The sequence below is a fragment of the Sinohyriopsis cumingii genome, chromosome 10, assembly GCF_028554795.1.
Source record: "Sinohyriopsis cumingii isolate HCF-2022 chromosome 10, ASM2855479v2, whole genome shotgun sequence".
NCBI classification, from domain to species: Eukaryota; Metazoa; Mollusca; class Bivalvia; order Unionida; family Unionidae; genus Sinohyriopsis; species Sinohyriopsis cumingii.
This window is the reverse complement of record NC_142970.1, coordinates 21,683,416-21,705,307: the sequence shown is the minus strand read 5'-3', so window position 1 is coordinate 21,705,307 and position 21,892 is coordinate 21,683,416. Positions and strand designations below refer to the sequence as shown.

The window sequence follows — 21,892 nt, the reverse complement described above, 5'->3', positions numbered from 1 at the left end:
GTTTATTAGATGGGGGTTGGGTGGTGAAGTTATTTGTTAGTTTTGTTTTAGAGAGATACCGGAGGTGCATTATATATGTTGTTTTGTGTACAATAATATAAGATATTATTATATTAACTGCAGACAAAGGTTGAGGCGCAGCCCACGCACTGGCTAGAACCGCCCCTAAGCGGGCAAGATAATATGCCTCTTTCTTCCGGAGTTTTTTTGATCCGGTACATGCAATTTTCATTATATTTAAGTATATTAAAATAGATATATATATTAGATGTAAAAGTTATTCTGAAACTTATCCAGAGACCCCCTCTTCCCCGCCCCCCCCCCCCCCGCCGGTTAGGGATGGGCACCGGCCCGCGCACTGTCTGAAACCACCACTAATGTGCGGTAAACTAGCTCCCATTTCCCACGTCGGACATCAGTTCCCCTGGACAGTTTCTAAGATAGTTCCTAGGTTTTTATTCACGTCCTGATTATTAATTTGGCCACATGCCAACATCGTTTTTGTTACATAGCTTGTTATTGTTGTCATCGTTTTTTCCCCAAATTTCCCATCAAGTTATAGCAAGTTATTCCTCTCTTATCTCTTTTTTTTGTGCAAATTTCTATTTATACTCTAATTCTTTCATTCTTATTACCTCATATTGTGTAATTGCATGCTATTTGGTAACCGGAACTACTTTATATCCGGGCATTCCGGGATGATCCTTATCGTGTGGCGTCTAACAGCCACATCTCCCATTAAACAAACATCATGCAGATATTTCATCATCATACTTTGCATTTTCGGTGATTTTATTTCAAACCAAATGTCCCACATTCCTTCCAATCTTACTCACAAGTATTTTATTCTAATTTGTAGGTACAGCGATGAACGCAAATTTCAACTTGGGATTTGCAACTCGTACAGCAATGATGAAAGGAAATAATAGAAGATTTTCATGTGCGATTTCATCATCTCACATCTTTGGATTTTGTTGAAATGTTAGAAAGGTCATTTTTGGAGCTAAGCACACTGTTGTACTCGTAAGAAAAGGTGATGATAACGATGCAATCTGGCGAGATTTTGCTGCTGCTGGTGATGTTGCTGGTAAAGTAAATATATCAAAACTCTCGCTGTCGATGCCTGTAATGACCCCATCGATCGCAGAAGAACAACGATTATTGTCATTCATAGATCAGGGTGGTAAATCATTAATATCATATTTAACAGTAACCACGGATGTTGTTCAAAGTACTGTACAGGGTTTATTTACTTGGCATATAGCATCACGGCAGGGTGTTTCTGCGGTACGATATACAGTTGTTGCACTGCAAAAAAATGGTCGAGTAGGTCATTAATATCGATCTGATATGATATTTGACAAACTGGGCGTTACCGGGGTCTCGTTGAGAATAAACGGACAATAAGAACCAGCTGAGGATATATTATTAAATTTTCAACATAATCATGTGGCGCGCGCATTTCACCGTTTAATGACGTTTATGGGACGTGACCATAACGTAGATACCAGTTTACAAATATCATAGCTGGATTTTACAAATTTGTATCCAATATAATACTTTTCATTGGAGCATCTTGATTTATCGAAACAATCTGCTGTTGAAATATATTTCAGAGCTAATGTTCATGAATATTGTTGGTATTCCTTACTAACGAGCAATCATCGCGGTTATACTCAGCGATAAATCGATGTTGCCTGAAGGTGGTAGCGGTCGAATGAGAGTAGTTGATGCACCGGTAGAAACTCTTTAATTAAAGCACGAGTATTATAATAAAATTTCATATCATCACGTTAGTGTGTGATATGATTTGCATTTTTAACGTAGCTTTAACAATTTTTCAGTCATATCGCTACGATGTCTGCAATGTGGCAGTTTATAGTGATGTCCAGCACTGGGGCATCATGCCGCAGACATGTAGCACGATGTCCCACCCAGTCACATTAACCTGCCACCGGGCCGACCAGTTCTAACAATAACCTCTTAATGCTGAGCGCCAAGCGAGGCAGCTGTAAGTACCATTTTTATAAGTCTTTGGTATGACTCGGCCGGGGATCGAACCCACGACATCCCGCATCCGAGGCGGACGCGCTAACCACTAGGCAACCGGAGCGGTCATCACATTAGTGTTAGTCTGACTCCTGGTCAGATTAATAAACTTCAATCGGATTTAGCAATAAAATGTGTTTCCACGATAACGCTAAAGCACGATCAAATAACGGGTGGTCATTATAAGATATCGCTGACAGAACGGCAACTTAACCACTTCAGCAAGGCCAAACAATCAAAAAAGGGTATTAAACTCAGTCTTTCTGCGGCCTCGATCAAAGACACAATTACAACAGGTGGTACTTTTCCACTTCTCGCAGCTATTTCAGCGTGGATAGCATAAGCGTCAGGCGCAGTTGGAACCGCTGCCGGAATGGCATTAAAAAAAGCAGCAGGACATGGCCTAAGATTACTGGGATTTCGTCGTTAACTATTCCAGCGTCAAATATTTGATTTAAATGCTTTGAAGACAATAGAGACTATAAACTGGTATATATATATATATATATATATATATATATATATATATATATATATATATATATATATATATATATAAAGAGAGAGAGAGAGAGATAGATAGATCACATATAACTTGATTGATGATTAGAGTGTCCGCCTCAGGTGCGGAAGGTCGTGGGTTCGCTTGCCGGTCGAGTTATACCAAAAACCTGTAAAATTGATACTAACATATAAAGTAGCATCATTTATTGGTGATGTGTGCTTTCTCGTGAGGGCAGATGGGCTCGTGTGTGCAGGCAGGGCGAAGTGTGCCATTTACCCTCGGACCTGGGTTCGAATCTCCGTAGAAGATGAATTAAGAATTATCTAACCTGTATGCTCGTATTATTCTTCTCTGATAGCACTTTCCTTTCTGTATGGTGTATATTTATAACTCTCTCTTTCCCCCTCTCTCCCCCGTCTCTCTCTCTCTCTCTCTCTCTCTCTCTCTCTCTTTATCTCTCTCTCTGTCTCTGTCTCTCTCTGTCTCTCTCTCTCTCTGTCTAGATATATATGAAATCTGATCTGATCTGCTGGAGATACATGTGTTCAATGCGTTTATGAACTTTGGATTTCACGACTCAAGATTATATGTGACCAGGTCATTGTGACGAACACTAGCCCTGGTTGACGGTGGGAGATATGGGGCGATTATTCAATCTCTAACTTCTGAACATGTCGATATACTAAAACGTACATAATAGGCTATTTATCAACAAGGAGAATAAGAAAGTGTATATATCAATGGATTACTAAAGAGCAAATGGGATTTTATATGTAACATATAGATCACTTATTGTCTTCAAGTGTCAAAGCCCCAACTATGACTAGATCCCTGACAAGTTTGTTCTGTCCTCCTGTTGCCATGGCGTCGGTGTAATGTGCTTCAAGGGTTATATAATGCAAGTGGAGGGAGTTGTCACCCTAACGTTATGCTGACACGAGGATTTGGCTGCAAAAAATATGTATATAGCAAAATACTAGAATTATCTATATAATGTACGTAACTATCATAACTGTATAAGCATTATATTTAATCAATGCCATGCATATCACTACCATTAAATGCATAAATAATTGAAGAGATATCATTCGGTATCTATGTCATGGACATGGCTATCATTAAATTTATAAATCATTGAAGAGATGTCTGGTTGTATGCATGTTATTGACATAACTACCATTAAATGTATAAATCGTTGAAGAGATATCAGGTTGTATGCATGTCATGGACATCACTATCATTAAATTTATAATCATTAAATTTATAAATCACTGAAGAGATGTCAGGTTGCATCCATATTATAGACATGACTACCATTAAATGTATAAATCGTTGAAGAGATATCAGGTTGTATGCATGTCATGGACATCACTATCATTAAATTTATAACCATTAAATTTATAAATCATTGAAGAGATATCAGGTTGTATGCATGTCATGGACATCACTATCATTAAATTTATGATCATTAAATTTATAAATCATTGAAGAGATTCAGGTTGCATCCATGTTATAGACATGACTACCATTAAATGTATAAATCATTGAAGAGATATCAGGTTGTATCCAAGTCAATGGACATAACTACCACTAAATGTATCAATCGTTAAAGAGACATCATCCTGTGTCCATGTCAGGTACATAAGTATATTGTGGATGTAATGGTTGTAAATACTGTGAATTATTGCTGTTAAAGAAGCATCATCTAACGTTACTGACCTCACAATCACAGGATATGACGTACAAGTGATAATTTACATCATAATCTCACTCGTTAAAAATGAACAATTTTCTGTATATTAAATGACCTAGGTGTGAGTTAAATATTATTTAATACATGAACACCTGTCTCAGTTTGATCGTACAACTGCGCATCTAGGTTTAAAAAATGTTGAAACTCTGTGAATTCAATTACCAAGGTATCATTGCTGCACAACCCTTGAACGTTTTAGTCACCATGACATGAGTAAATCTTAAACTCTGCACAATCAGTACAACGTTATTCCAATTTGATACATTGCTTCAATATTTCAAGCAATTGTGAACACAGGTAACATGAATATGTTTTGGTGTGATGCTATTGCAAATACATATAGTCTTATAATAGTAAATAGTAGACTGATACTTACAAAATATTGATACATCCCTTGAAATATATGTTTCCAAATCTAACTAGTCTGTATTATCTGTAACGATCGTACTTGTCTCTAAGCAAGACTTGTTATCATACACAGAACCAGCCAATCATTGCATGACAACAAGCTATGTTAATAATAGTTGACATTATTTGGCTAGACTTTGCCATGTACCGACAAATAATACAATGACTATTCAATAAAATTCAACGACTTTAGTTACGACATGCATATGTTCCTCGAGTTTACCTGGGCAAACAATATGGCTGATATAGAGATTAAATCTAACAAATAAATTCAAATATCGACGGTCAGTATATATATATATATATATATATATATATATATATATATATATATATATATATATATATATATATATATAAGTCTATCCAGTCCTACCGCTAATATGATTCCTATAACCCACTGGGATTTCAATTGCCTGCCCCTTTTTATTGTTTATTTTTTATATAAATAAATAGAGACCCTCCCTGTTTCAAGTTTTGCCTGTTCCATTTCCATAGATCCATCAGGTCGGGACCCTTTTAAAATAGGGTCCTGACCCTGTTCCATTTCCCCTTGACGCTCAACAGACCCACCCTGTTCAATTTCCCTTGACGCAATACAGTCCCATATTCCCATGTTAAATTCCCTTGACGCTATACAGTCCCAGGGTTTTTTGTCCATGTTAAATTTACATAGACGCTATATCGTCCCAGGGTGGTTAATGTTAAATTTACATAGACGCTATATCGTCATAGGGTAGTTTTTAATGATCAGTCCCATTGACGCTATATCGTCCCACTTTACTACTATTGTCTCACATTCTTGACCATTGCGTAATCAACACTGTATTGTGTTGTCAACGAAAAGACAATGTTACATTTATCGCAGTACATATGAAACAATATTGTTCATAAAGTATTACAATAATTTTGGAGTAAATGTTAACGAATATAAACAGAATATTATCATTACAAATTATTTTCGTTGTAACACTTTAACACAAAGCAAGTTATTTAGTGAATGATTTAGTAGACAAATGATTTATTTGTGAACTTGTGAACATGATCATCATAGATTTTCAGAAACAGTAAAACCCCATCATAATCTCTACACATTTGTTTCCATATCAGAGTTTCCACGGGTATCATCACCTGTATAAATTTAAATGTTTGATACTTTGCAGTCAAAGCAACTAGGCGAAAAATAAACATTAGTACACGTCTTCTGCTTACAGTGGGTGTGACATCCATAGCTTTGCAGTGCAGTAACTTCTAAAATATGTTGTCATACAGCCACACCCATCCTACTCTATCCCCTCGACAAATGAGTAACTAAACAAATTGTTTTATTATCCATACGAAATGCTTCCTACAGATATGTATGTCTGTAAAATTACGGGAAGACTTAAGTAATATACAGGCAATTATTATTATTTATTTTTAAATTTTATAAAATAAATAATATTTCAAAATATTTTTAATCGTACTATTATCCTGCCTTAAACAAAACAAAATCTTATTTATAATATTAATTCGTTTGAACATAAAAATATGTCGATAAAACGAAATATTAATTCGTTAATTCGTTATTGTCCTTAATTGAACCATGAGTGTTAGAATCAATACGATATTGGGGTGGGGATGATTTAATCCATGGCGTTTCCATAGGTTTGTACAGGTGACAATACAGTTTCATCGATCCATTTTCTGAGAGATTCAGTGCTTATAATTGCTAATTTCATCGAAGTTAATATTTGACTTCTCTCCATGAAGTGTCATCTAAGCTTTATTTTTTTGATAGTAGAAATCTTTATTGAGTAATCTCATTTATCGTTAAAATATGGCCCTATAAAGCATTTTCTTTTTCCACAATGTCAATTAGCTACAAATGCAGGTTTAAGTCTTTTGAAGTCAATAAAAAATATAAGCCTGGATATATATATATATATATATATATATATATATATATATATATATATATATATATATATATATATATATATATCACAGATAACCTAGTTGTGGGAGTGTCCGCCTCGCGTGCAGGAGGTCGTGGGTACGATCCCCGGCCGAGTCATACCAAAAACCTGTACAAATGGTACTAACAGCTGCCTTGCTTGGCGCTCAGCATGAATATATCAGTTTTAGGACTGTTCCGCCAGGTGTCAGGATAATATTACTAGGTAGGACATCATCCTACATGTCTATGGCATGATGCCAAGTGCTAGACATCACTACAAACTGCCAAACTGCAGGCATCGTAGCGTTATGACTGAAATTTTTTAAACCTACGTTAAAATCCAAATAATTCTCTCTCTCTCTCTCTCAATAAAACCAATAGACTTATTGACAAACAGAGAAAAAGAGATGAACAATAATAGAATCTTAAAATCAGCTGGGTTATACACCTCATCCTAACCTCCTTGGTTTATATATATATATATATATATATATATATATATATATATATATATATATATATATATATATATACAAACTATAATAGCATCATTTTTGGTGATGTGTGCTTTGTCGTGAGGGGAGATGGGCTCGTACGTGCAGGCAGGGCGAAGGGTGCCATTTACCCACGAATCTGGGTTCAAATCTCCGTAGAGGATGAATTAAGAATTATCGAACCTGTATGATCGTATTCTTCTTCTCTGACAGCACTTTCCTTTCTGTCTGGTGTATATTTATAGCTCTCTCTCTCTCTCTCTCTCTCTCTCTCTCTATATATATATATATATATATATATATATATATATATATATCGAATATGATCTGATCTGCTGGAGATACATGTGTTAAATGCGTTTACGAACTTTGGATTTGACGACTCAAGATTATATGTGACCAGTTCATTGTGACGGACACTTGCCCTGGTTGACGGTGGGAGGATATGGGGCGATTATTCAACCTCTAACTTCTACACATGTCGATATAATAACATGTACATAATAGGCTATTTATCAACATGGATAAGAAGAAAGTGTATATATCAATGGATTACTAAAGAGCAAATGGGATTCTATATGTAACATATAGATCACTTACTGTCTTCAAGTGTCAAATCCCCAACTTTGACCAGATCCGTGACAAGTTTTTCCTCTCCTCCTGTTGCCATGGCGTCGGTTTAATGTTCTTCAAGGGTTATATAGTGCAAGTGGAGGGAGTTGTCACCCTAACGTTATGCTGACACGAGGATTTGGCTACAAAATATAAATAGCGAAATACTAGCCTGATCTATGTCATGTACGTAACTACCATAAAAAGTTATACATAACTGTATACACATTAGCTTTTATCCATCCCATGCATATCACTACCATTAAATGTATAAATCACTGAAGAGATATCATCATGTGACCATGTCAGGTATATAAGTATATTGTGGATTGGGAAGTTAATAATGGGTGTAAATTCTATGATACAAGGGGTGGTGTGGGTGTAAATACTGTGAATAATTGCTGTTATAGAAGATTCATCTAATGTAACTGACCTCACAATCACAGGATATGACGTACAAGTGGTATTTTACATTATAATTTCACTCATTCAAAATGAACAACTGTGTGTGCATTAAATGACCTAGGTGTGGGTTAAATGTTGTTTAATACGTGAACATTTGTCTCTATTTGATCGTATGACTATGCATCTAGGTTTAAAAAATGTTAAAACTCTGTGAATTCAATTACCAATGTATCATTACTGCACAACTCTTGAATGTTTTAGTGACCTTGACATGAGTAAACCTACAACTCAACACAATCAGTACAACGTTATTCCAATTTCATACATTGATTCAATACGAGTTCAATCAATTGTGAACACAGGTAACATAAATGTGTTGTGTGATTCTATTGCAAATATATATAGTCTTATAATAGTAAATAGTAGACTCATACTTACAAAATATTGATAAATCCCTTAAAATGCAAGTTTCCCAAGCTAACTAGACTGTTTCTCTGTAACGATCCTACATGTCTCTAAGCAAAGACTTGTTATCACACACAGAACCAACCAATCATTGCATGACAACAAGCTATGTTAATAATAGTTGATCTTATTTGGCTAGACTTTGGCGTGTACTGACAAATAATACAATGACTATTCAAGAAAATTCAATTGACTTTAGCTACGACATTACCTAGGCATACAATATGGCTGATATAGAGATTAAATCTAATAAATACATTCCAATATCGACGTTCAGTACTGGCAAGCAGGTATCTCAGCACACACACACACACACACACACACACACACACAGTATATATATATATATATATATATATATATATATATATATATATATATATATATATATATATATATATATATATATATATATATATATATATCCAGTCCTACAGCTAATCGGATTGCTCGAACCCATTGGGATTACCACAATTAAATTAATCTTCCTATTCAGTACTTGTAACACAAATGTAAATTAGTCTATTCAGTCACTACTAACACAACTAAAAATGATTACTGGTAAGTTTGGTATTACTGCTGCTGCTACTACTACTGCTACCCGGCTGTTACTTCTACCTCTGTATTGTTAATGCTACTATTGCTACCGCACAGCTTTTCCGACTTCTTTACTACTACTACTACTACTGCTACTGCTACTTTTGTACTATTACTCCTACTACCGTACTCCTGCGTCTTAACTACTACTACCACTACTTCTGTGGCATTTATAATACTACTACTGCTGCTCCTCTTCTGGCATTGCAACTACTGCTACTGTTACTACCATTGTACTGCTACTCCCCCTCGTACTACTGGCATTACTACAACTTCTTCTAGTGGGGTTTAACGCCATATTTCAGCACACGATAGGCTATACATAAAGGCCAGTATTCATGGTGGAGGAAGAACCCGGGAAAACCCCGGAAAGAACCACCGACCCAAGAGAAGCTACTGGCAAGCTGTCTCACATACCCACATTGGCTGAATCCGAGACTCCAACCGGCGCAGACTGAGGAGAGGTGGCAGTGATCCGTAACGGAGTGCGCTTTAGACCATTAGGCCATTCGGGGCCCCACTACTACTCGTACTACTACTACCACTGTACTGCTACTCTTCCTCATACTACTACTGCTCCTCTACTGGCATTGCTGCTCATATTACTACTACTGCTAGTACTACTATTACTACTACAAATACCAATATTACTACTATTACCTACTACTACTACTAATAATAACGCTACTACTACTAATACATCTGTGGTGTTAATACTACTGCTCCTGCTACTATAACAGTATTGCTACTCCCACTACTGTACTGGTATTACTACAAAAGTATTGCTACTCCCACTGCTGTACTGTTACTACTACAACAGTATTGCTACTCCCACTACTGTACTGTTACTACTACTGTTACTACTACAATATTATTGCTACTCCTGCATCTGAACTACTACTTATGTGTTATTTATACTACTAATACTGCTCTTCTACTGGCATTGCTACTTTTGATACTGTTACTATTCTGTACTGCTACTCCTTCCCATACTACTACTACTCTTCTACTGTCATTACTTCTACTACTACTACTATTAGTGGGGTTTAACGCCATTTTTCAGCACACGATATGCTATACATAAAGGCCAGAATTAATGGTGGAGGAAGAACCCTGGGAAATCCCGGAAAGAACCACCGACCCACGAGGAGCTACTGGCAAGCTGTCTCACATACCCACATTGGCTGAATCAGAGACTCCAACCGGCGCAGACTGAGGTGACATAGCAGTGATCCGCAACGGAGTGCTCTTTAGACCACTCGGCCACTATGGGCCCCACTACTACTAGTACTAATACTATCACTGTACTGCTACTCTTCCTCATACTACTGCTGCCCCTCTACTGGCATTGCTACTACTACTGCTACTGGTACTACTACTACTGCTACTACTAGTACTACTATTACTACTACTATTACTACTACCAATAATAATAGTACTACTACTACTATTACCTACTACTACTACTAATGATACTACTGCTACCTCCGTAGTGTCAATAATACTGCCCCTGTTACTTAAACATTATTGCTGCTCCCACTTCTGTATTGTTACTACTACAACAGTATTGCTACTCCCACTACTGAGTTGTTACTACTACAGCAGTATTGCTACTCCCACTTCTGTGTTGTGAATACTACAACATTATTGCTACACTCACTACTATACTGTTACTACTACAACATTATTGCTACTCCCACTACTGTACTGTTACTACTACAACAGTATTGCTACTCCCACTACGGTACTGTCACTACTACAACTACCAATTTTATTCACGAGGAAAGCCGTTGTTTCTCTTGCCACGACACCCAACCCCACCCTATCACGTTTGTCTGTAAGTTTACGCTGTTAGAGACCCACAGGCAACATTTTCAGGTTAGAAATTATACATTGATGAATAAGACAATGTTTTTCAAAAATATGTTTACTATTTCGACAGCTTAATTCCGTCATGCATAAGGATGCGATACGACCTAACAACGAAATATATGTGGTTAGATTCTTGCTAAGGTTGATTGTTTTGTTTAAAAATTAATTCGAATTGAAAATGTCGACTGGTACTAAAATAAAAGACACATTTAAGATACCCTCCTCATACCACACACATCAAGTTCACTAAGAAGCATATTTAAATATGCAAATACTTGCATATGCAATTGACAAATATCATTATGCGGTTACCGAAACCGCGTAACCCAGTTACTATGTGCAAAGTAATACACAGAAGAAAACAGGACCATGGTGTATAGGGTATAACGGTACCAACTGTACAACCCCAAGTGGGTGCAGATTAAAATATTCAGAAATAAACGTAAAATCTAGCGGTGAATCGTGCATTAGGTTAGAATTGTACTTTTTATCAGGCTTAAAAGTTAAGTTTCCTGGCAGCATATGAGATTGTGTTAATTCATATTTAAATCATATTCTGTAATTTTTAAAGATTTTTACAAATGTGGTACACATCTTTGAAGATGCAACCGTTGTGACAGGATAACTGGTACCCCTGTTTAGTCCCAGCATAGCTATCTCTCTTAAATGCGGTGAAGTACCTGGTTTTGTATTCGTCAAACTGACAATATACCTTTGTCCTCTGTGACTGTGTATGACGTGCATTCAGAAATGGATCGAAAGCATATTTATTTCACTAAATATTAGCATTAATGTATATGGAAAAACAATTGGTACCGTGATACCACGTAGATATATCTACTACAAGAAAGGGTGGCCTTCACCTGTCCACAACTCCAGATGATGGAAACTGAAGACAATCCGATATAAACTCCCTATGGACATTGAGGTGGGCACATTGCAAACGTTTCTGATCAAGGTCAGAAATTTTAGACACATCCAATGTATATATATATATATATATATATATATATATATATATATATATATATATATATATATATATATATATATATATATATATATATACATATATATATATAAAGTTTATAAAGAAATTAAAAACAGTTATATATAGATTTACAAACTATTCTTACTTACCTTTTAATACTAGATGACACATTCATTTTCTCTTACCTTTAACAAAAGCTTTTTTGACAGTTTGGACAACAAAAACTTATCGTGACCTCAAACCTGCCCTTACAGAAAGGTTCATGAAAGTTATGTTGACCTGAGACCCGAGACTTGACAGTTAGAGCTAGGTCCATGAAAGTTCTAAGTGACAACACCAAGCCATGATGTACCGCGATTCTAAGTTGTTTTGTCTTTCGTTACATTAAATGTTTTGCAGGTTACAATGACAAACAAATATGGGTCGAACTATATCACTTTGCCAAATTTGCTTTGTAAACGAATGTTGATTCCATCAAGACTAGTTTTAAACATGACGGTATAACTTGGGCACTTTGACCTATTTTCAGGCTACATTGACTTTCCTGGTTGTGCACCTTGAACAGCCCTGCCATGCAATGGACTATAATTTTTAGTGTTAAAAAAATATTGACCTGAATATACTTTGTATACAATAAATCTCAAACAAAAGTCATACATGTCTTTTGTGAGCAAATATATAATTATTTGCATTGGTCTCTACAACATTCGTCATTGCAAGCAAGAGACCCTCCATTTGAATAACGTCAAAATATAACTTTTAAATGCTCTATCAATGTTCACGGATCCACTAATGCCAAAAATACAATTTAAACCTTCAATCAATGGAAACTTATCCACTAACGACAAAAATAAATTCTTAGGTACTTTGAGTGACTGTGCTTTTGTTTTATATCGATCGTAACTATTTATCGAGTTCAGACTTGGCCACAGTGTAAAAGTATACATGTCAGATTTGAAATGCCTTGGTTGCCAATATTAAGCTCTTTAAAAAAAAAACTTACATCCATACTTGGGATCTGGATGTCTTTCTAGTGACATAATTCGTCGAAATAAAATAAGTTATTTCCGTTTAATATAAAACCGTTTTGCAAGCAGTTCATATAGATACCGCTCCGACACCAAGATTTCACCGATAACGTGATCAATAAACTAATATCATTATATCACTACTACTAATACTACTATCATCAAGTGATTTGTTGCCTTTCCCGAAATAGGATACTATTATTAGTAACTGCACCATCAGACCAATACTACAATCATCAGATCACTAATACGACAACCATCATCATATGACTACTACTACACCCACTATACAACTTCTACTAACACCATCATATCACTAGAACTACCACCGTAACGTCATCTGCTGCTGCTTTATTTTATTGTAGAAGTAGCAGTTTTATACTGTGAAGTTTAAAACAAATGTGTTTTGCTACAAGTTTGTTTGAAGCAAAACTGTGGGGGTAAACACCTGTATTATATAAAATAAAGACCTCAATACTCAATATATACAGTTCAGACATAACTAATGTAAAATAAAACCCCACAACATCTCAAGGACAGGGACAGCTAACACAAACAATAAAACAACGCAGTATCTACAGTTCAGAAACAGCTAATGTAAACTATCGAAAGTCTTTATCTTCGTTTGAAACAAGTTTGTACGCTTCATGGTTTCAATAACCAGTTTAACTTTAGTCATGTTCTTTAAGCTCGGCCTTGTCTTTGGTAGACATTTTTCTATGCGCATGTTGATGGTGTGATTAGACACGTCCTTTAAGCTGGGCCTAGCCATTGGTAGACATATCTTTTAATGCGTTTGAGCAGCAGGGAGGCTGAACGGACCACTTTTTTAAGCAAAAATAAAGCTTCCTACACAGGGTAAAAAGATACAAGCAATAATAATGCTAAATGCAAGGAGGCTGATGGTTGATGTTGAACCAGAAACATTAGAAAATATTGCCGTTTATTCGGAAAAAAATGAAAGATTATTTAAAAACCAATATATAATATAAACCCTTATTATTGGCCTGCTATTGTGTATTTTGCTCACAACAATTTAGGGTACCGTGCAAATAATCCAGAGTTTATTAAATTTTTTAATAGAGTACATACAATAAGGGTACAGCGGCGTCAACAATCTCAACCTGATTCAACCAACATGTAGCGGTTTTAAAAGAGGTAACCTTGTTTGTCTTGATACTTTCCTCAACGACATATCGCGGCTAGAAGTTCTCGTAGGAGGAGCACGTGCTGGAAACAACTCACCAGAAATAATCAATGAAGCAGCTGATATTTGTCGACGATTATTTCAAGGTGGTATCATTTATATTGGCGATTACCGAGAACTCATTGACGAACTTGTTGATGATTATGGTGATTAAATCACTATGATTAGATAAATGACAAATAAAACAATATAACCATATACAGAAGTCAGCGTAGACCCATGATGGTCAGAGCAGTAAACTCCAAAAGTAGCACCAGTTGCAAAACAATTATCAATGAAAGCTTTGGATATTGTTCGTGAAAAAGCTCCTGCTGCAATCTTCAACGTTGCTGGTAAGGCGTTCTCGGCAGTCAAAAAAGACTATAGAGATTAATACGACGAAAACCAGTGATGGTTTTACCGTCCACTGAAGATATGCCTGCAAATGTCTGTAAACTAATAAATCAAGCAGTAACTAAAAACTAGCGGCGTTGATAGATCAAGAATCTGATGAAATACAAAAAAATATTACAGTACATTTAATAGCAGGGAGTGGACTTCGTACTCGCTCGACAAAGTTAGCGCGGCGTTGATTTAAATCAAGGAGTAATATAATAAAATGAATTTGACATGGATAAACCGATCATCAAAGACGAATCAGTACGTAATTCTCAATTTTATTCCTATGACGCAATACAACCAAATCAACGCGGAAGAATAGAACTTCAAGTTCACGATACAAGTACATCTTTTCTTACTCTGCGAGACATTTATTGAAGTAGAAGGTGAGCTTGTAACTAATGTTGTGGCTAATACACCGTACGCTGAAAATTTGAGAGTTGGTTTTGTTAATAATGGAATTATGGTATTGTCTGATATATGATCGATGGAATAAATATTGAATCAATTCAAAGGGATGTCGATGTTGCTACAACAATAATTGTTCTAGCGAGATATTCTGATGATTATACAAGATCAACCGGTCCATCAATGATGTTTGCTAAAGATATTATGAACAACGCTGATCATGTTCAATATACTAAAATAAGGACCTCACGAGACACTTCAGCTGCCGATCAACCAGTTGATTTTTGGACATGCACCTAGACCAGCTGCTGCTTTTGATATTTTAGGGGAAGTTAATAAGAGTTAAAACTTAGGATTTGCAACTCGTGTAGCAGCCATGTCAGGAGAACGTACAAGTTTTTCATGTGCAATTCCATTATCGCACGTCTTCAGATTTTGTAGAAATGTTAGAAAGGTCGTCTTTGGAGCTAAGCACACTGTTGTACAAATAAGAAAAGGTGATGATAATGATGCAATTTGGCAAGGTGCTGGTGTTGCTGTTGCTGGTAAAGTAAGCATAACAAAGCTCTCATGGTGGATGCCTGTAATGACCCCATCGATCACAGAAGAACAACGACTATTGTCTTTCATGGATCAAGGAGGTAAATCATTACTATGATGGTTAACAGTAACCACGGATGCTGTTTTAAGTAATGTTAACGGTTTATTTAGTTGGTAAATAACATCACAGCATGGTGTTTTTGCTCCACGACATATATTTGTTGCACTGCAAAATATTAATCGGTCGGGTAATCAAGAACGTTCTCATATGATATTTGTCAAACTGTGCAATGTACGCAAAATATATCCTTGCTGAGCCTGGTTTGATTTTCCAAGGTCATTTTGATAACTGCCATCGACTGCATCACAAACAAGATCAATCGCGATCGATTAAATATTAAATCTTGGACAGGGGCATTTATCGAAATATACACAGAATTCAAAAACTGGAATATTATTTTCTTTGATTCAACAAAGAACTGTTGATACATCAATAAGGTGCTGCCCAAATAACATTTTGTTACTAAGACATAATTTTTAATGATTGGATTATTTCTTGATTATTTTTGGAATTGATTCGTAAAACCGTAAGTTCTTTTCCCAATTTTTATCTTGTTTTTCAAAGAAAATAAATTATTTGTTAAATATTGCAAAGGTTGTTGTTTTCACTATGTCCTTGTTACGTTTTGCAAGAACCTAATCACGCAACAATATATATATATATATATATATATATATATATATATATATATATATATATATATATATATATATATATATATATATATATATATATATATATATATGCCCGCAAATGTCAATATATATATGGGTGGGTGTGTTTGTGTAAGATATGTTACAGCCGACAACGAACTGGCTGGAGATCAATGTGTTAAATGCGTTTATGAACCTCGGATTGCACAATTCAAGAGTGTGTTTGACCAGTCCACATCATCGTCCCTAGCCAAGGTTTGATAACCCTATCTCAAGATAGAGTTAGCGGAACCTTGGCTAGCGAAGGTGAGTCGATATCGACGGTTTGTAACCCTGGTTGACGGTTGCGCGAGAGGGGTGAGTAGTCAATAAATCTCTAGCCATATCTAAGTATCACACATGTCAGAATAATATATACTATTTTGGATACAACCCATGGTTGATGGTTTGGTAGGTGGGAGATTACTCCACCTCTAGCTCTAACCATGTCAACATAGTATATTCTTGTTCCGGATAATAATCCTGGTTGACAGTGGGGTGGGTTAGACAGTTACTGTACTTTTAAGTTCTAATCATATCAAAATAATAGCGTGTTTTATATTATTCATATATAAATCTAAATATATTGGTAATCGAACCTTATTTGACCTAGTAATATGAGGCGCCATTTTACCTTTTGTACCTTATTGTATGATATTATATTTACCTTGTGATATCATTTTATTTTACTTTTGCTTGTGATAAATAAAAATATTAATAATGATAAAAGTGTGCGATTTATGACAACACTGTAGACTTTAGACTGAATTATACGGGATTTAGATGACAGCATTTATCTTGCGCACGATTTTGCAAATTATGTTATTGGAGAGTTTAACTACAATGTTACATTATCCTCAACGTAATTGTACTCGAATGTGAACAAAATGAGACTTTTCGGTTTAGATGTTTGTCAGTTGAAAACATACAAATAAAAAGTTTTATTATTTTGACGTCTAATTTCCAATTTGTTAAGAACGCACGTATATAAAGTCTGACTTTACCTTGTGCCAGAGACAAACACATCTTTCTTGGAATGTTCTATCATCAACAAATTCATCGCCATCGTTACCAGTATTATTTGTGTTGATAATTTGTATGCTCCATAAGAACAGCTTCTAGATAGAGATCATCCAGAGAAAGGTCATCTGAACATCGTCTGTGCGAGTAAAAGAATACATAGATGTTTGACACTTTTCTTACAAAATATAATATCTCTGCACAGGGCAGATATGTTGGTACTATACATAAAGGTAAATAATATTATAAGCTCTGTACAAACAAAACATAACATTGTGGTAGTAAGATTGCCTGCCAACAGTGACACAATAATGTTCCTACCTGTCACCGCGCAGTTACAATCCCTATCGGTCGGTTCATATTGCATATGAATACACACTACGTAGCCACATACTACACTGAACAAAGAGAGTGGGGTCAGTTATCAATCTCTGTTATAAGAGAAAAAAGAATACATTCATTTCTTATGATAAGAATTTTGTCTTTGGGTTCGTTCTTGGTATATTCAATATTTGTATGACTGATACACTATATGATTTGACGCTTTAAAACGAAATAAAAATGTTAATTCTAAATGCAAGTTCTATGTATAACCATTATGCTACGTCATCGTACATAAACCTGTACAATAGATGTCATTGTGTATAATCAGTTGACTATGTCATCTTACAAAAATCCAGTACAATAGGTGTCATGGTGGAAGGGTACACGCATTACCAATGAAAAGACTTGCACTGCGGTCAGTTGGTATATCAAATTACCAAAACCTCAGCACATGGTTATATATTAAAGTTTTAGGTTACTTAGTAATTTCATGTTTAGGTTTAGCCAGCTCTGATGCGTTTCCCACTGGCTATTTTATTGCTATTTCACATGGCCTTTATTGTCTTTCCTTTCTAATAAATGCATTAAAAGCATATGTATGCAGGGTATGAACATATTTGCTGACATATTCCATTATGTATGCCCGACGTTAGGTAACAAATTAGGATGAAACTACGACTGAAATTCAAAGTTTTCACTTACATATTCGAATAAGGATGTCAGACTTATGTAATGAACACTCTGAAAAATATGAAATTATTAACTGTCATATTTCATTAGGTTTGTCAGGCCTTATGAAACAAATGAGTATTTAAAAAATACTGACATTGTCCACCAAATAAGGAATATATTACAATTATCAGTATGCAGAGTATGATAATATTCACTTTTAACTTATAAATCACTTACTGTCTTTTAATGTCAAAGCCCCAACATTGACAAGAGTGTGACCAACTTTTTCCTCTCCTCCTGTGGCCATTTTATATTTTTATATGACTGTGTTTCAGGGTTATTAACTCCAGTTAAAATGAGCTTTCAATCTAACACAATGCGTACATGATGACTGGGCCGCAAATATTACGACAGGAATATATAAGCGGTATCCATGTTCTATCCTTAACTAATATTTAGTTTATGAATTATTGTACAAATATCAGCTCGCTCGTAAAATAAAATATCTATACAAATAAAATCGCATAAAAATATTGCTGTGTAAAGAGCTTATCAAAGCTGCAAATACGTACACCGTTTTTTACATGCAAAATGTAATAATCTTTAAATTCCCTAGTCATACTAGAGGTTTTGTGTGATCCTAGTGGTGTTATGTTATCTTAGTGATTTTTTGCCACTGTATAGGTGTTGTGTGATCTTAGTAGCGTTGTACCATCTTAAAGATGTTGTGTGATCTTAGTGGTTTTATGTAATCTTATAGGTGGTATGTGATCTTAGTGATATTGTGCCACCTTAGACGTGTTGTGTAATCGTAGTGGTTTTGTGTGATCTTAGAGGTGGTGTGAGATCTTAGTAATTTTGTGTGATCTTAGATGTTTTGTGTGATATTAGTGGTTGTGTGTTATCTTAGAGGTATATTGCCAGCGCAGAGTTGGCACGTTATCTTAGTGGTTTTGTGTAATCTTATTAGTTTTATGTGGTCTTAGAAGTGGTGTGTGATCATAGAGGTGTTGTTTGATCTTAGTGATGTTGTGCAATATTAGAGCGGTTGTGTGATCATGGTGTTTTTGCGTGATCTTTCAGGTGTTTTGTGATCTTAGTAGTTTCGTGTGATCATAGATGTGTAGTGTCATCGTAGAGCTGTCATGTGATCTTAGTGGGGATTTTAAGAGGGGTTGTGTGATCTTGGTCGTTTTGTGTGATATTGGTAGTTTTATGTGGTCTTAGAGTTGGTGTGTGATCTTATAGGTGTTGTTTGATCTATGTGAGTTTTGTGTAACCCTAGGGATGTTGTGTGATCTTAGTGGCTTTATGGGATCTGAGTGGTTTTGTGAGATCTTAGTAGTTTTATGTGATCCTAGAGGTTTAGTTGATCTTAGAGGTCTTGTGTGATAATAACGATTTTGTACATCTTAGTGTAGCTAATGATTACAATGATCGGACACAACATTGTGCCTTTGTGTTTGGGGAGTTATTGGTTAATGTTAATAGGTGTGGAGTTTGTGGTGAGTATAAATACGGTAGATGTGGAGTTAGAGGTGGGAAAATACTATAGATTTGGAGTTAGTGGGTGTAAATGATGTGGATGGGGAGATCAGTTTTAGAGGTAAATTCTAAATTATATTAGTTAATTAGTGGTGGGTGTGACTAATGTAGATGAGCAGTTAATGGAATGTGTAAATACAATGAACATGGAGTTAATGGTGGGTGAAATTGCTGTGGATGGGGAGTTAGTAGTGGGTTTGAATACTGTAAATGGGGAGTTGGTGTTGGGTTCAAAAACTATAGATATGAGGTAGTGGTGTTTGTAAATAATTTAGATGGTGTGTGTTTGTGTGTCATTTGGAATTTTAACGTAGCTTTAACAGCTTTACAGTCATATCGCTACTATGTCTGCAGTGTGACATTTTATAGTGATGTCTAGCACTGGGGCATCATGCCGCAAACATGTAGCATGATGTCCCACCCAGTCACATTATCCTTACACAAGGCCGACCAGCCCAAACACTAACCTCTTAATGCTGAGCGCCAAGCCAGGCAGCTGTTAGTACTATTTCTTAAAGTCCTTGGTATGACAGGGCCGGGGTTCTAACCCACGACCTCCCGCTTTCGAGGCGGACACTCTAACCTCTAGGCCACCGGATCATGCCGCAAACATGTAGCATGATGTCCCACGCAGTCACATTATCCTTACACAAGGGCGACCAGCCCAAACACTAACCTCTTAATGCTGAGCGCCAAGCCAGGCAGCTGTTAGTACTATTTCTTAAAGTCCTTGGTATGACAGGGCCGGGGTTCTAACCCACGACCTCCCGCTTCCGAGGCGGACACTCTAACCTCTAGGCCACCTGATCGATAGATTGGGTGTTAGTGGTGAGTATAATAATAGTGGAGGATAGCAATCCCTGTACATACCAGTAATGATGTCTTTAAAAAATCTTCATCTACTCTTATTGACCTCACAGTCACAGGTAATGATGTGTATATAATATTTTTATTTTATATAATCGCATTTGCTAAATATAAACAACTTTCTGCGCATTAAATGACCTAGGTGAGGGTTAACTGTGATTTAATATTTGAACATTTGGCTCACCGAGACTGTACAGCTCTCTGTATCAGCAACAAATGTTTGCAAATTTAAAAACTCTGTGAATTTAATTGCCGATGTATTATCAACTGTACAACTCTCAGAGAGTGTTTTGTGACCTTGATTTGAGTAGATGTAGGACTCTGCACATTCGGTAACACGTTATTCCATTTTCATGCATTGACTCAATATGAATGCATATTTCATAAATGTAAATGGTAGACTGATACTTACAGAATATATATATAAATCCCTTAAAATGCAACTTCCGCAAGTAAACCAGACAGTATTCTCTTTAATGATTGTACTTGTCTCCTTGCAACGTCTTGTTATCATGCACACAACCAACGAATCATTGCGTGACAACAAGCTACGTTATTAAGTGTTGACCTTATCCAACAAGCTTTTGGCGTGTGCAAACAAATACTACAGTGGATATTCAAATGGATTTAGTTACTACCACAGGAGCTCGTATCGTTGCTTACAATTTACCTCTCATACATGTAGTTATTATATAGTACATGTATGACAGGTAAATTGTAAGCAACGATACAAGCCCCTGTGGTTAAAACATGAATATATCGTTCTTCAGGTTTACATGACCAAACAATATGGCTGATGGAGAAAATAAATCTGATAAATAAATTTAAAAAAAAAAACGGAAATGTGAAGTGCTGGCATGCAAGTATCCATGTGCAATAGTAGTTACCGAAGTATATTGGTCTATGTTTCTGACAAGTTAGTTACATAAATATGTAGCTCAGGAGAGTGGTGTATTTTGGGGTGTGGAATTTTAATGTAGCTGTAACGCCTTTAGTCATATCGCAACGATATCTGCATTGTGGCAGTCTATAGTGATATTTACCACTGGGGCATCATGCC

At 35.9% G+C, this 21,892-nt stretch overlaps 1 long non-coding RNA gene across 1 annotated transcript; it reads right to left on the bottom strand.

Moving 5' to 3' along the window:
• Positions 1-3,353: 3,353 nt before the first annotated feature.
• Positions 3,354-21,372, bottom strand: LOC149789704 (uncharacterized). The gene is made up of 4 exons (XR_016423968.1): positions 21,245-21,372; positions 17,409-17,563; positions 7,749-7,903; positions 3,354-3,502 (listed from the first exon to the last, which is right to left on the bottom strand). It is a non-coding gene; the product is annotated as an uncharacterized LOC149789704 (long non-coding RNA).
• Positions 21,373-21,892: the final 520 nt, after the last annotated feature.